Here is a 13,687-nt window from a genome sequence, read left to right as displayed (position 1 = left end):
GTCAACTGAATATGTTCTTAATTCAACTATTTCATATTAATTTCATTATTTTTTAACTGCTCAACTGATTTAGCGAGTAGCGAGCGTTTGAAGATTTTTAATATAAGTTTTACACAATAGCACTTGGGGAAATTGTCAACAGGCCATGCTAAGTTCTAGCGATGTTCAAAATTGATTACAGTTAATATCATGTTGGTATGAGCTAGTCGGCGTTCTAGGAAATTCCCAAATTTTTAGACTGTCGGGGTTTGTCATTATTAGATTTCTGTCTGACGCTTGGTTTTTCAAACAAACATTACATATGTTATCTTTCCAATAAATTTTCTTAAATAAAAACATAATTTACGCTTTTATAAATTATTAGGATATTAGGATAAATTATATAAATTAAAGAACAAAAGATATATTTAATAAAGTTTAATTGAATAGCTCTCTAAAGTATAGCGAAGCTTTAAAATGTGAAAAATTTGGAAAAATAAAAATAACTTTCTAGCAAGCTGTACTCCGATTGGTTACATTTTTATTTTGGTTTGCTACAAACCACTCTAATGAAAAACAAGTTTAAGATTTATATTAAAATAATGTACATCTGGATTGAAACGAGTTTTGCAAATGATTAGTAGCCAGTTTTAGAATATTCCATATCAAGCCCTCGAAATACGCACATTCATAGAAATACGAATGAAGAAACCTGTAAGTCTGCTGCTTGTGATTTAAATCAAAATTGATTTTTAACCGGACTTTTTCGGATTTCGAAAACATTATCCGGTCCAGATAGCTCCGTTCTGGTCCGGTCCGAGATTAAATCGGACATTGAAGCCGGAAAAACTTCGGACCGGACTCTCTGGAATCCAGATCCGACGTCGAACATAACTATTAATATACAGTCAGGTTTTTACGCGTTTTTTCAACGCGGGAACCAAAAACTTCTGAGTATTTATTGAGTAAAAGACTTGGTCAAAAAAAACCCTCAGCCCTCCGAAAGATCCGAAATCAGAAAGGACGATTTTGAATACTGGTCGTAGAGCGTCTCGGGTTTGTTCTAAAACTTTTTTTGGTGGTTAACTTTACGCGGATTTTTTAATTAACGCATTTTTTTACGCGGATTCGTTACTGACTTTTACTCTACTGTCTGTATACCGGAAAAGCCTAGTAGCAAGAGACCCTGTGACTATGGTCCCAGGATCGGCTAACTGTGCGGACAACTTTCACCTTGTTATTCGGGCTATTGTAGTATAGAATTTGTATTTAATTTCAAGTGGAAAAGCAAACAATTATGACGTTAATTAGTTAATTAAAAAGATTATTTTAAGCGGGAATAGTTCTATTTTTATTAATTAATTCTATTGTGAGTGTGTATGTGTGTGGGTGGGGGGGATGGCTGATGATCGGTACGTACCGCTGCTTAAGTTGACGCTACCGCTGCTGTGGCGTGATGCTCCGCTTCGATGCTGCTGTTGTTAACGACGGAGGGGTGAGGAAAAAAACGCTGGCTATGCTTTCTCTTCTGGTCTTCCCTCGTTGACGAATATCAGCAGGCCCAGGACGATACCAGAGTGGCCGTGCCGAGAGGGGTAGGTCCTCCTTTGAGCTTATGGCTCAATGCCAGAGGACGATCGCTGGTCCTTTACGGGTTAGGCGTAGCGGGCATCAAGGGTAGGGATGTAACGGTTATCCGCATCCGCATCCGCAAATGCGGAACATCCGCATGAAAATTGACATCCGCATCAACATCTGCATCCGTAATCACATATCCGCATCCGCATCCGCATCATACCATCCCAATATTGAAAAAAAAAATATCGCTTCATAAAATATTGCAGAAAATTTGCCTTGGTATATTACTGCTCGCCCAAATAGCTTTTGCACTGGGGAGGGGCATGGTTATGTGTAAAAAGCAAAATATAACACAAGGGATGTTACGGATATCCGCATCCGCATGAAAATTTACATCCGCATCAACATCTGCATCCGTAATCACATATCCGCATCCGCATCCGCATCTGCAGATGTCTGAAAAATCACATCCGTAACATCCCTGGTGCTATGCAACAATAGCCATAGCCTACTATGCAAAAAATAAAATTTCCAACTTTTTTGTTTCTGCATGAAATTAAAAGTTGTTTTTGGCAAAGTTGTAGATAATTTTATTACAAACAACTTTGCTAACAAGACTTTTGCTCTATATAATGTAGATTTTGAAAGAACTTAAGTTTCGTGTGACTATGTCCGTAAAATCTGTTTTTTGCTTCTAATTTTTTGGTTTGATTTTTTTTATAAACACACTGTTCTAGAGAATTCTAGACCTTATCATGTTTTAAAAATTCCATGAAGACATTATGCTAAAATTCCTTTTGGTTCGAAATATAAAAGCAATATTAACAATAATTTTCCCTATTTTCAACTGTGGATTAGAGAAAAAGGGGGACACCCGGAAGTACACACTCACCGCCATTTCGAAGCTTCAGGTTAGTACAGGTCGGACTCGATTATATACAGACTCGATTATATATTGACTCGATTATATATGATTCGATTATATACAAAATTGTATATAATCGAATCATAAAATAATTTTTTTTTTCAATTTTAAATATAACTTACCTAAAGCAGCAATGTCGTAGAGGGATCGTCCAAAAATACGTAACGCTTGGGGGAGGTAGAGATCTGACGAAACGTCGCAATCAATACTAAAAATTTTGAAGATCTATACAAAGAGCGTTACCTAGAGGAAAGAGGGGGTCGAAAATAGTTTTTACTCACGGTACGTAATTAATGGACGTTCCCTTCAGTCCAATATGACGTAACGCAACATTTTTGACCCAAAACGTTGGTTTTTGAGCCATAATGTTTCAAGTGAAGTGAAGCTGATCTAAAACAGAAATATCGCGAGGGAACGTTTACAAATTATGTAACGCTTAGGAAACGGGAAAGAGTGTTGGGTTTACGGAAAATTTAAACAAAAAGCACGGCAAAGGGGGAAAGGAGATCAACAATAATTATTCTTGCGTTACGTTATAAATAAGCGCTTCCTTATTGATTCATAAAAGTCCGTTCAAATGTTACATAACGCAAGCAGGGCTGAGGAAATTTTTTATGCCTGGTGTGCTGAGTATTGGAAACATGCTAGACAAAGTGGTGAGGGTTTTCCGGAAGTCCAATATTTAAATGCCATTAAAATTTGAATGGACCCTAATATTATTATTTCAATGTTAAGGTTCAGGTGATAGAGATTGACTCTTTTCAAATACTTATTTTTATGAATTTAAAACACTACGCGGCGTGTATTGCAACTTGCACTGCGTGATGTGTAAGAACGACCGTACACGCCGTGTAGTGTTTCTATGCAAATGTGGCACCCGTGCAGCACGGTGTAGTGTTCTTGCCATGGCTGACTGCAATAACATAAAGAGTAACTACGAAATCCATACATACATCAATTTTTGTAAGAAAGGTTTTTTGCGATTTTAAGGGGGTTAGTCAAAAAAATTCTACTTATTTATTTAAAAAAAAAAAACAACAAAAGATGTATGCAATATAAGCAAAATTTATTTTTTTCCTATCCGATTATATATACAACTAGCTGACCCGGCAAACTTCGTCCCGCCTATTTTTGTGTTTAATTTAATAATTTTCAACACTCCAAATTCATTGATTTCTTGCGATTTGTTTATATCGTTTGAAATTATTGGTTTTATCTGAATGACAACATCCTCGTCTTTTGCCTTTAGTACATCACCTCTATTCCGGAAATACTCATATTGGGTGGTATTCAGTTATTTTCGTTGTTTTTCAGAAACTGAAAGTGGTCATCTTCGAATTCAAGATGGTGTCCAGGGTCAATGCTTGGCTTCTATATAATATTTCGATTACGGAAATATTCATATATAGTAGTATTCGGCTGTTTCCCAGAAGTTGCCATATTACAATTTAAAATGGTGTCTGAGGTCAATTTTTAGCTTCATGCATCATTCTGGTTGAAGAAACACTCATATTGGGTGGTATTTGGTCACTTTAGGCTTATTTCAGAAACCGGAAGTCGTCATCCTGGATTTTAAAATGGCATTTGGAGACAATTTCTGGCCCCTGAGCGTCATTCTGGTTTAAGAAACACCCATAATAGGTGTTATTTAGTCATTTTCGGCTGTTTTCCAGGAACCGGAAGTCACCATCTAAGAATTCAAAATGGTGTCTGTGGTCGATTCTAGCTCCTGTGTATCATTCTGGCATCGAAGCATCTCATATTGGATGTAAATCGGCCATTTTGGCAGTTTTTCAGATCATAACAATCCCGGAAATACCCATATTTGGTCATTTGCCGCTGTTTTTCAGAAACCGGAAGTCGCAATCTTGGATTTCAAAATGGCATTTGGAGACAATTTCTGGCCTCTGAGCGTCATTCCGGTTAAAAAAACACCCATATTAGGTGGTATTTGGTCATATCCGGAAGTTTTCCAGTCACCGGAAGTCGCCATTTTACAACTCAAAATCTTGTCGGAGGTCGATTGGTGGTTTCAGTGCATCATCACGATTTCATAATTACCCATATTGGGTGATATTTGGTCATATCCCGCTGTTTTTCAGAAACCGGAAGTCGCCATCTTGGATTTTAAAATGATATTTGGAGACATTTTCCGGATAGAAACCGGACGTTTCCATCTTAAATTTAACAATGGCGTCTGGAGTCGAAAATTTTTCTTGCTTTCAGCAAACTCAACATATCAAATTTGGTTCCATTTGCTTGATCATTTCTCGAGATGTGCAGAAATTTGTGTGGAACCCCTCTTTTCAGAAGAAGGATGGGTGTCGAAACATTATAGACATCTTTGTTACCCCTAAAAATGTTCACCTGGCGAATTTGGTTCCATTTATTTGGTTAGTTCTCGAGATGTGCAGAAATTTGTGTTTCATTTGTTTGGAACCCCTCCCTCACATAAGAGAGAGGGGTGTCGAACCATTATGGACATATTTGTTACCTCTAAAACATTTACAAATTTGGTTCTATTTGGTGGATTGGTTCTCGAGCTGTGCAAAATTTATGTTTCTTTTGTATGGGACCCCTCCCTTTTAAAAGAGGGAGGGGCGTCAAACTGTTATGGATATATTTGATACCGCTAAAAACATCCACTTGCCCGATTTGGTTCCATTTACTTGGTTAGCTTTTAGAGATGTGCATGAATTTGTGTTTCATTTGTATGGAACCCCTCCCTTTTAGTAGAGGGAGGGGTGTCAAATTATTATGGATATATTCGATACCCCTAAAAACATCCACCTGCCAAATTTGGTTCCATTTGCTTAGTTAGTTTTCGAGATGTGCATGAATTTGTGTTTCATTTGTATGGAACCCCTCCCTTACAGAAGAGGGAGGGGTGTTAAACCATTATGGATGATTTTGTTACCCCTAAAAACATCCACCTGCCAAATTTGGTTCCATTTTCTTAGTTAGTTTTCGAGATGTGCATGAATTTGTGTTTCATTTGTATGGGACCCCTCCCTCCCAGAAGAGGGAGGGGTCTCGAACTATCTAAGTCACCTTTATCGGCCCCTAAAACCCCTATATACAAAATTTCACGCCAATCGGTTCAGTAGTTTCCAAGCCTATATGGAACAGACAGACAGACAGACAGACAGACAGAGCTGCATTTTTATATGTATAGATAGTTTGTAGGAAAGATTTTTTACGACTTTGAGGGGGTTAGTCAAAAAAATTCTACTTATTTATTTCAAAAAAAGAACAAAAGATGTATGCAATATAACCAAAAAAAAATTTTTTTTTCTGATTCGATTATATATACATATATTTTTGTAAGAAAGGTTTTTTGCGACTTTAAGGGGGCTAGTCAAAAAAAATCCTACTCAATTATTTAAAAACAACAAAAGATGTATGCAAAATAAACAAAAAAAAAATTTTCGATGCGATTCTATACACATATATTTTTGTAAGAAAGGTTTTTCGCGACTTTAAGGGGGTTAGTCGAAAAAATCCTACTTATTCATTCAAAAACAACAAAATATTTATGCAAAATAAACAAAAAAAAATTTTTTTTCCTGATTCGATTATATACAGGATTCGATTATATATAGTGAAAATTTTTCGGACACTGTATATAATCGAGTCCGACCTGTACTACAAAATGGTGGAAGAGTTACTTGTCCGACTCGTCACAATTTTTAGAAAGAGCGTTAAATATTTTCGTAGTTTTGCGTACTTTTCCTTCAGCGGAACGAAATATCTTCATAGTAATACGGTTTTGGACAGTGTGTGTATGTATATATGATTGCGTATGTAAGTGTGTGTCTCTAAAATCGTATATATGTGAAAAATGAGTGTATGTGTGATTCGTATTCAGATTCTAATTTCTAAATACTGCTAGGATTATCTGGGTGATTGTGTGTGATATCGCAAAAAGCCAAGCAGTGTGTGTATCGTCAGCAAGCGGTTGAGAAAACCAATAAGCAGGAGATATGATATCAGAGAATATGATTATACCTATCAATGAAAATTGCAGCAGGTTATCGGACTAGTTCGTTAGTGAAGTTTTCGGCAGGTTTTCTACAGCATTCTGAATAATGCAAAAAATATAACGATATTCTTACTTATAGATATCTATACTCACATACACAGATATGCCCACACATACGTCCACATATGCAATCATATATACATATACAAAATATCCAAAACCGTGTTACTATGAAGATACCTCGTTCCGCTGAAGGAAGAGTACGCAAAACTACGAAAATGTTTAACGCTCTTTCTCAAAATTGTGACAAGTCGGACGAGTAACTCTTGCACCATTTTGTAGTACTAACCTGAAGCTTCAAAATGGCGGTGAGTGTGTACTTCCGGGCGTCCCCCTTTTTCTCTGTTCCACAGTTGAAAATAGGGTAAATTATTGTTAATATTGCTTTTATCTTTTAAACCAAAAGGAATTTTAACATAGTGTCTTCATGGAATTTTAAAAACATGATAAGGCCTAGAATTCTCTAGAACAGTGTGTTTATAGAAAAAAATCAAACCAAAAAGTTAGAAGCAAAAAACAGATTTTACGGACATAGTCACACGAAACTTAAGTTCTTTCAAAATCTACAGTATATAAAGCAAAAGTCTTGTTAGCAAAGTTGTTTGTAATGAAATTATCTACAACTTTGCCGAAGACAACTTTTAGTTTCATGCAGAAACAAAAAAGTTGGAAATTTTATTTTTTGCATAGTAGGCTATGGCTCTTGTTGCATAGCACCATCATGTGGGCAGTTTGAATACAAACAATTGCTTCGAAGACACTATAGTCCTAAAGTAAAGCACTAAGGCACTACACACGCAAAAGTTGGATGGTGCGTAACCAGTACAAAATTGTGCGTTTTTAGCGCAATTGTTGATGTAATTTGGAATCAGTACAATCATTGCGTGTTGGGCATAACGCAATTAATGCTCTAGCGTTTCTCCAATGTATTTGGCAGCTCCAAATTACTACACTTAAACAGTTTCAACTGGTATCAAGCAGCATTGCAAAGCGAGCAAGAAGCAAAACCTTTCTCCTCCTTTCTGCTTGAGGACGAGACATATGCTACGGTTTTCAAGTCTTTTGCACACACGTTTTCAAGATACTTTTTCTTCTTCATGCATTCCTCTGAGTAGTAGCAAGCACGCACCGACAGTATGAGTGAGACTTACAACACTGGTATGTAGGTACAGCACGGGTGTCTCGCTCATTTCTCGTATATGATACATATTCTGATTTCATTCTATGTCAATGTATTCGCAGTACAACTGTTGCGTTATGCGTTTCACACATTTATTGTGCGATTTCTGTGCAACATTTGTGCGAATCGGGAAAACACAATGATTGTATAAGACTTCAACTTTTGCGTGCAGAATTAAGTTCGCGACATTGCTATTTTAAACCACTGTGCAACGGTTTGATCGTTCGTGAGACCTTTCAAGACAATTTTGAGGTAAAAAAAATTACAACTTGTCAGTTAAATACTGAACAAGACGATTACGTCCCTTAATTGGGTTGTTTAGCTATTCATGAATTTCTGATTTTAATGTATCATCTGAAAGAGGGGAATTTTCTGAGCAAAACCTGTTTTTTTAAAACTTTATATCATTATTCTTCGATTTTTAAATGAAGAATAAAAATTCGCTATAAATCGCTACAATGAAAGTTCGTATATGGGCGAACTGTCATTGTAGCGATTTCCAGCAGTTTTTAATTGTGCTTTAAAAAGTGAAGGACAACGATTGAAAATTTTTGTAAATCACGTCTTGCTTATAAAATGCAGTTCTTTCAGATGAAATAAAAACTGATATAGCTAAACAACCCAATTGAATCGGCTGATAAGCGCCACTCGCATCTACGGCCAATTCGATAGATAACTTCAACGTCAGAAACAATCGTTGAAAGTTCCTTTTCAAATAGTTTAAATTCCGAAGAAATAGTAACCACAATAGGCGGAACTTTTTTCTTTTTCAAAGAATTTACGTTCTGGTATATAGGCTCCCTATACTAAAATTGTCCGAGAGAGAATGCTCTTTTTTTCTCCTCGTAGTGATGCGCGGTTTCTTTTTTCGCCCTGTCATTTCAGGTGAAACTAAAAAAGTTAAAAACAAAATTCAAAAGTAGGTAGTCTTGATAAAGATTGATGTGAAATAACGTTCAGGTAGTTTTTAAAAGACGCACTCTCTCATCATAGGATTTCGTCACAAAGTCAGACCTCCCTCTAGATAATTACGTAGCTTTAAAACGACCCCCCCATGATTTTTTTTAATTTTTGCAAATTGTATTTTTAAAAACATATCTTGACATATAAATAAACAAGAAAAGGCAAGAAAGTAATAAAAATGACCGCAAACAGACAAATCAGTGATAAAAAAGAACAATTAGAAAAAATCCAATTTTTTTTATTTGTTCCCTATTTGTTACGTAGTTTGGCTTGACCCCCTACCCTCCCCTTGTCCCCACGAATTCTACGTCATTTATGGATGTTCCCTTAAATATCCTAGAGTCCGGAAGCAATAGACGGGTGAACTGATTGCAGTGGCGTAGCTATGGTTTGGTGGGCCTGGTGCGGTAACAAAAATGTGGGCCCCCAATGAAAATGGCTGGGCAGTTTTTTCTTCCATAAAAGGAATTGAGAGAATCAAAAAACTTAGATTTTTTACTTATTTATTCCGTTGTCCGCAAAATCAATAATTAGGTATTTAGATACTCACTTTCCGAGCCGTTTGGTTGACAAAATCAGAAATAACAGATTCAAAATCAATGGAATAAGTGATTTCACGTTCGATTTATAAAATGGCAAGGTTTGTTAATCTCAAGTTATTCATCGTTGACCTCAAATAGTTCTTGATCAACTTTAACTTAGAGCCAACTGTTTTTGAGTGCATATAGTCTCGCGTGAACGCAGATTATTTCCCTCGCTCTGGTTCATGTTTTCGTTAGCCACACAGCAATACAGATAGACAGCGTTTTCCAGACTTGGTAAAAGCACCGCTCCGAGCCGCTCGGTGACATCGCCAAATTATAGACACCAAGCACCTCGAGCGTATTATCGTCTTATGTGACATTCGTAGCGAGCACCAGCTCGGCGCAAGAGCTAAAAAAGCTACGAATGCAGTGCGATAATCTTATGTTCGTCACCTGTAGGCACGTTGAGGGTTTTTTCTTTTTCGTTTTGTTTTGATCCGTGAAGAGATATTTGCTGTGTAATGCTTTTCTTAATTTGTTGCGCACCAAGCTGAAGACCAAAGCACCTAGCCTGAGTGCGTGTGGGTTATAGAGCTAGAGCTGCAATCAAGCTCTGCTTGAGATGCTGTGCGTACTTTACCAAGTTTGATTAGGAATTTTGTAATATTTTTTAAATTATAAACTCGTTCTTTTTAATTAAGATTGACGATAATGCTTCTTGAAACGACCGTAAGTATCAAAATAGTGTCTTGATTGTACTTCACTGTATTTTCTGACTGAAGGCTCAAAAATATAAAGCAATTTAAACCTCATATTACAGGAAATATTTACCGAAACGTATGCTTTTTTAAACGAAGCAAACAAATCCAAGTAATTGCAACTGCTGCAGGTAAAAAATTTTCACGGCATGCTCTTTTGAAACTATTGAACAGAACATTATTTTGCTGCTTTATTACATTAAATCTCATTTCATTGAATGCACGACATTTAATTTCAAAAACAACACAAACATATAGTCACCCACTCACCCGCATACGTCGTCAGCGCTCACCCTCTGCACTAGCTATAATGTGTAATATACATAGCAAAGAGAAGCAAAGTACAAGTAGATGGAGATGCCACGAAGCAAAAAAGTAAGCAAAATGATTTGGGGCTACACCATGCGCTCTATGTAACTTTAGAAAAGCACCAACGAAGATATATCCGCTCTGTGGTGCTGGTGGTATTCTTCATTCTTCGCGTGCCGAATCATCGACCGAAGCACCCAACTCAAGTGCGTGATACCTAGCAAGCAAGAGCTCAATTTTTGTTCCGCTTCTAGTGCGGTGCGTGCTTTACTAAGTCTGGTTTTCAGGATTGCAAAAAATCGCTCCTTCGTTGCGTGTTTCCATGTTGCAACGAATGTTTTCCGCGATCGTAAAACATTCAACTTCGGCGTCAGTCGAATCACGAATCATGGTAAAAATGAACATCGGTATCACGTATACTTTGTCCGTGTGGATCACGAGAGCAGAGTGGCGAGTACAAATACATGAGGTTAAGTTCAGATGGGCAGTTAGACCGGTTCGGTGTTCGCAAGATTTTGGGGCCCCCTTGAGTGGCGGGCCTGGTGCGGACCGCACCAACCGCACCCCCCTAGCTACGCTACTGACTGATTGGTAGCACTGCTTGAACCGGTAATCTAAAATGTTTTTTCTAGCAGTCGGGGTTGTAATTGGTGACTGATGAAGGTTGACGTCTGATGGTTTCGTAATGCATGAACAGGGGAGTTGCATGATCTAGCCAGTTATAATTTGTCGGATTAAGCGAAAAGTGTATAAAGCATCACGAAGCGGTGGTATAAAATAAGGAACTCGTGTAACCAAACGAACAATAACATTCAGAAAACATCATATGATTAGGAAAATACAAACTTTCTTCAACATTTTTGTAACGTGAGAACGGCGTGCAGCCAAATCGAACCTAACGCCAAAAACATTATTTCGTATAATCGGCGTTCAAAGTTCAACTGCCACGTATGTTTCATGCTAGCTGCTACAGAGCGTATTACAAAATTGTCAAATATTTTATCAACAACATATTGATTATGGATAACATCCATTATGTGGTTACAATTTGAAATCTGACGGAACATTTACCAGTTTCATTTACAAAATGCATCCCAGTATAGATAATAAAGACGTAGTCCTACGTCAAAATAAAAACAAACAGAAAAAAAATATTCCGGATAATCAAGTCCCGGATAATCGACTCCCTGGATAACCGAGTCTACGGATAATCGAGCCCGACTTGTACTAGTAACATGTTTTGTTTGTACATACATCATGTAGAAAACCTCATGTAGTTTTCGACGAGTTTTCTACGTAGAATACCTCTGGAAGAATACCTAACCAAAAACGAGTATTCTACGAAAACCTGCGAAGAGATTTTTGTGGTGAATTCCATGAAGAATAAACGAAATTTGAGTTTGAAAATATTATTTATTTTTAATTGTGATGATTATTTTGTGTGAATTGAGAGCTAATTTGACATTTAAAATTGTTGCTTTTAATCTCCATCGATTGAATTTGTTTTTATTGTGTTTCATAAGTTTTCGAATTAGAAATACCTCCCGTTTGCAAAATATTCTAGGGGTTTCTAGCCAGTACAAACAACAAACCCAGGTATGTTTAGTTTTACACATTTAATTTTACCTTTGAAACTTTATATAAATTTGTGAATTAAATTAAGTAGCAACCCATAAAATGAGTAAATTCTTACTTCAAACCTGACCCAAAAAGTGAGTAACAATCACTCAGTTTTTAAAACGCCTTGTTTCTTAATTATGCGTATTTACGGAGTTACTCAGTTTATGAGTTGTTCCACTTATACGAAAACGCGTCAAACTCATTTACTCATTTTAGAGTTTTTTTCCCCGAGGGTATGAGGAATTCTTCCTGCAACCGTTTCTATGCGTTTCAGCAGCGTTTCTATGGAAAACTTGTACGCGAGTGGAAATATTTGAACGATAGCTGATGAATTAAAGAACACATTCGCATGGAATATTGCTAGTGAGTGAAAATTTCCATGCTTGATCCTAGCCACTAATTTTTTTCAGGGACTCCAATGAGTTGTCGAACAATTGCGTGTAGTGAGGAGTTCTGAATTCGAATTTTCTCTTGTAGTTAATTATAATGAACCTGGAAAGTTATAAAAAAAAACCAGCCGAGAAAAACCGAGTGTTTTATTTCTTCCATTGTGAACAGAAAAAATACGTACACTAACACGGTAAGCTTCCGAAAAGACGATTGTATAGCAAATACTTCAAAAGTTTTATTGTAGTTAAAAAGAGCAAAAAGCCAAGGAGTGTAATCTCCCGGCCAATTTTAAAATTTAACAGTTACGAATTCCACATAAGAATAGTCATTTTCCTATATTATGTACTATACTAACTCTGAATCTATTATTTCGTTATAGCTATGAGAATCATCAATGTTAAAATTTTACAGTTACGAGTTCTACATACGAATATTCATTTTCCTATATTATGTAGTATACTAACCCTGTGTATGTTATTTCGCTATAGCTATGAGAATCATCAGTGTCTAAATTTTACAGTTACGAATTCCATGTACCAATAGTCATTTTCCTATTTTTTTGTCTATGCTAACACTGTATCTATTATTTCGTTAAAGCTATGAGAAACATCCCCACTAAAATATAACGCTTCAATCTGGGTTAACATGTATTCCTTCCATCCATACAAACTTTCTTCATTCCTATATCTCCAGGTTCATTGACTCTGGAGGTTCAAGATTAGAATCTGTCCCGAGAAAAGAAAGGCAAATTTTGACCGCTATGCATAAAGAAATGATCTGACCGAAAGTATCCGGTTTTTTTAATTTTTTTTTTCTTGAAATCGTTGCTTGCAATTTTATGCAAATTTAAACCGATCGTCTTCACGAGCTGTAGATCCTATTAACTGCTTCCAAGCGCTTTCAGCGGTATTCAAACATCGCAACGGACACCGGAGCGGTCCTTCTCGACAGTTATTCTAAAGCAAAAATTTATTGATTCAAATTTTACCCAAAGTTCCAGTGTTATCTTGTTCGTTCGAGAGGTGTAGTGATCACTAAAATTCGGCTAGTTGGTTTTGGTCAAAGGCCATGAAGCAACGAATGTTTTTTTAGTTTCTATAACAAAAGTAAACTACAAAAAATATTTCCTTGCCTTTTAATATCTACCTAAATTGTACAAAAAGGTGTAAAATATATTGCATAGCTTCAAAGTGCTACGAGAAACGCCGTGTCCCGCCAATAGGTGATCAAGAACAGGTTTTACTGATTCCGCATACGTTATTTTTCACCGGTAAAATCCTGCCAGTTGATTTGTGTCGTTCCCCGTTAATCTGGAATATCGTGGACTCCCTAATTGGAAATATCTATTATCAAAAATTTACAAATCCTCCTAGAAGTTCAGTATATTCTTCTTTCCCTTTAGAGTACAGTATTCAGTTG

Source organism: Wyeomyia smithii, chromosome 3 (genome assembly GCF_029784165.1).
Source record: "Wyeomyia smithii strain HCP4-BCI-WySm-NY-G18 chromosome 3, ASM2978416v1, whole genome shotgun sequence".
In the NCBI taxonomy this organism is placed as follows: domain Eukaryota; kingdom Metazoa; phylum Arthropoda; class Insecta; order Diptera; family Culicidae; genus Wyeomyia; species Wyeomyia smithii.
Note: the sequence above shows the minus strand (reverse complement) of the source record.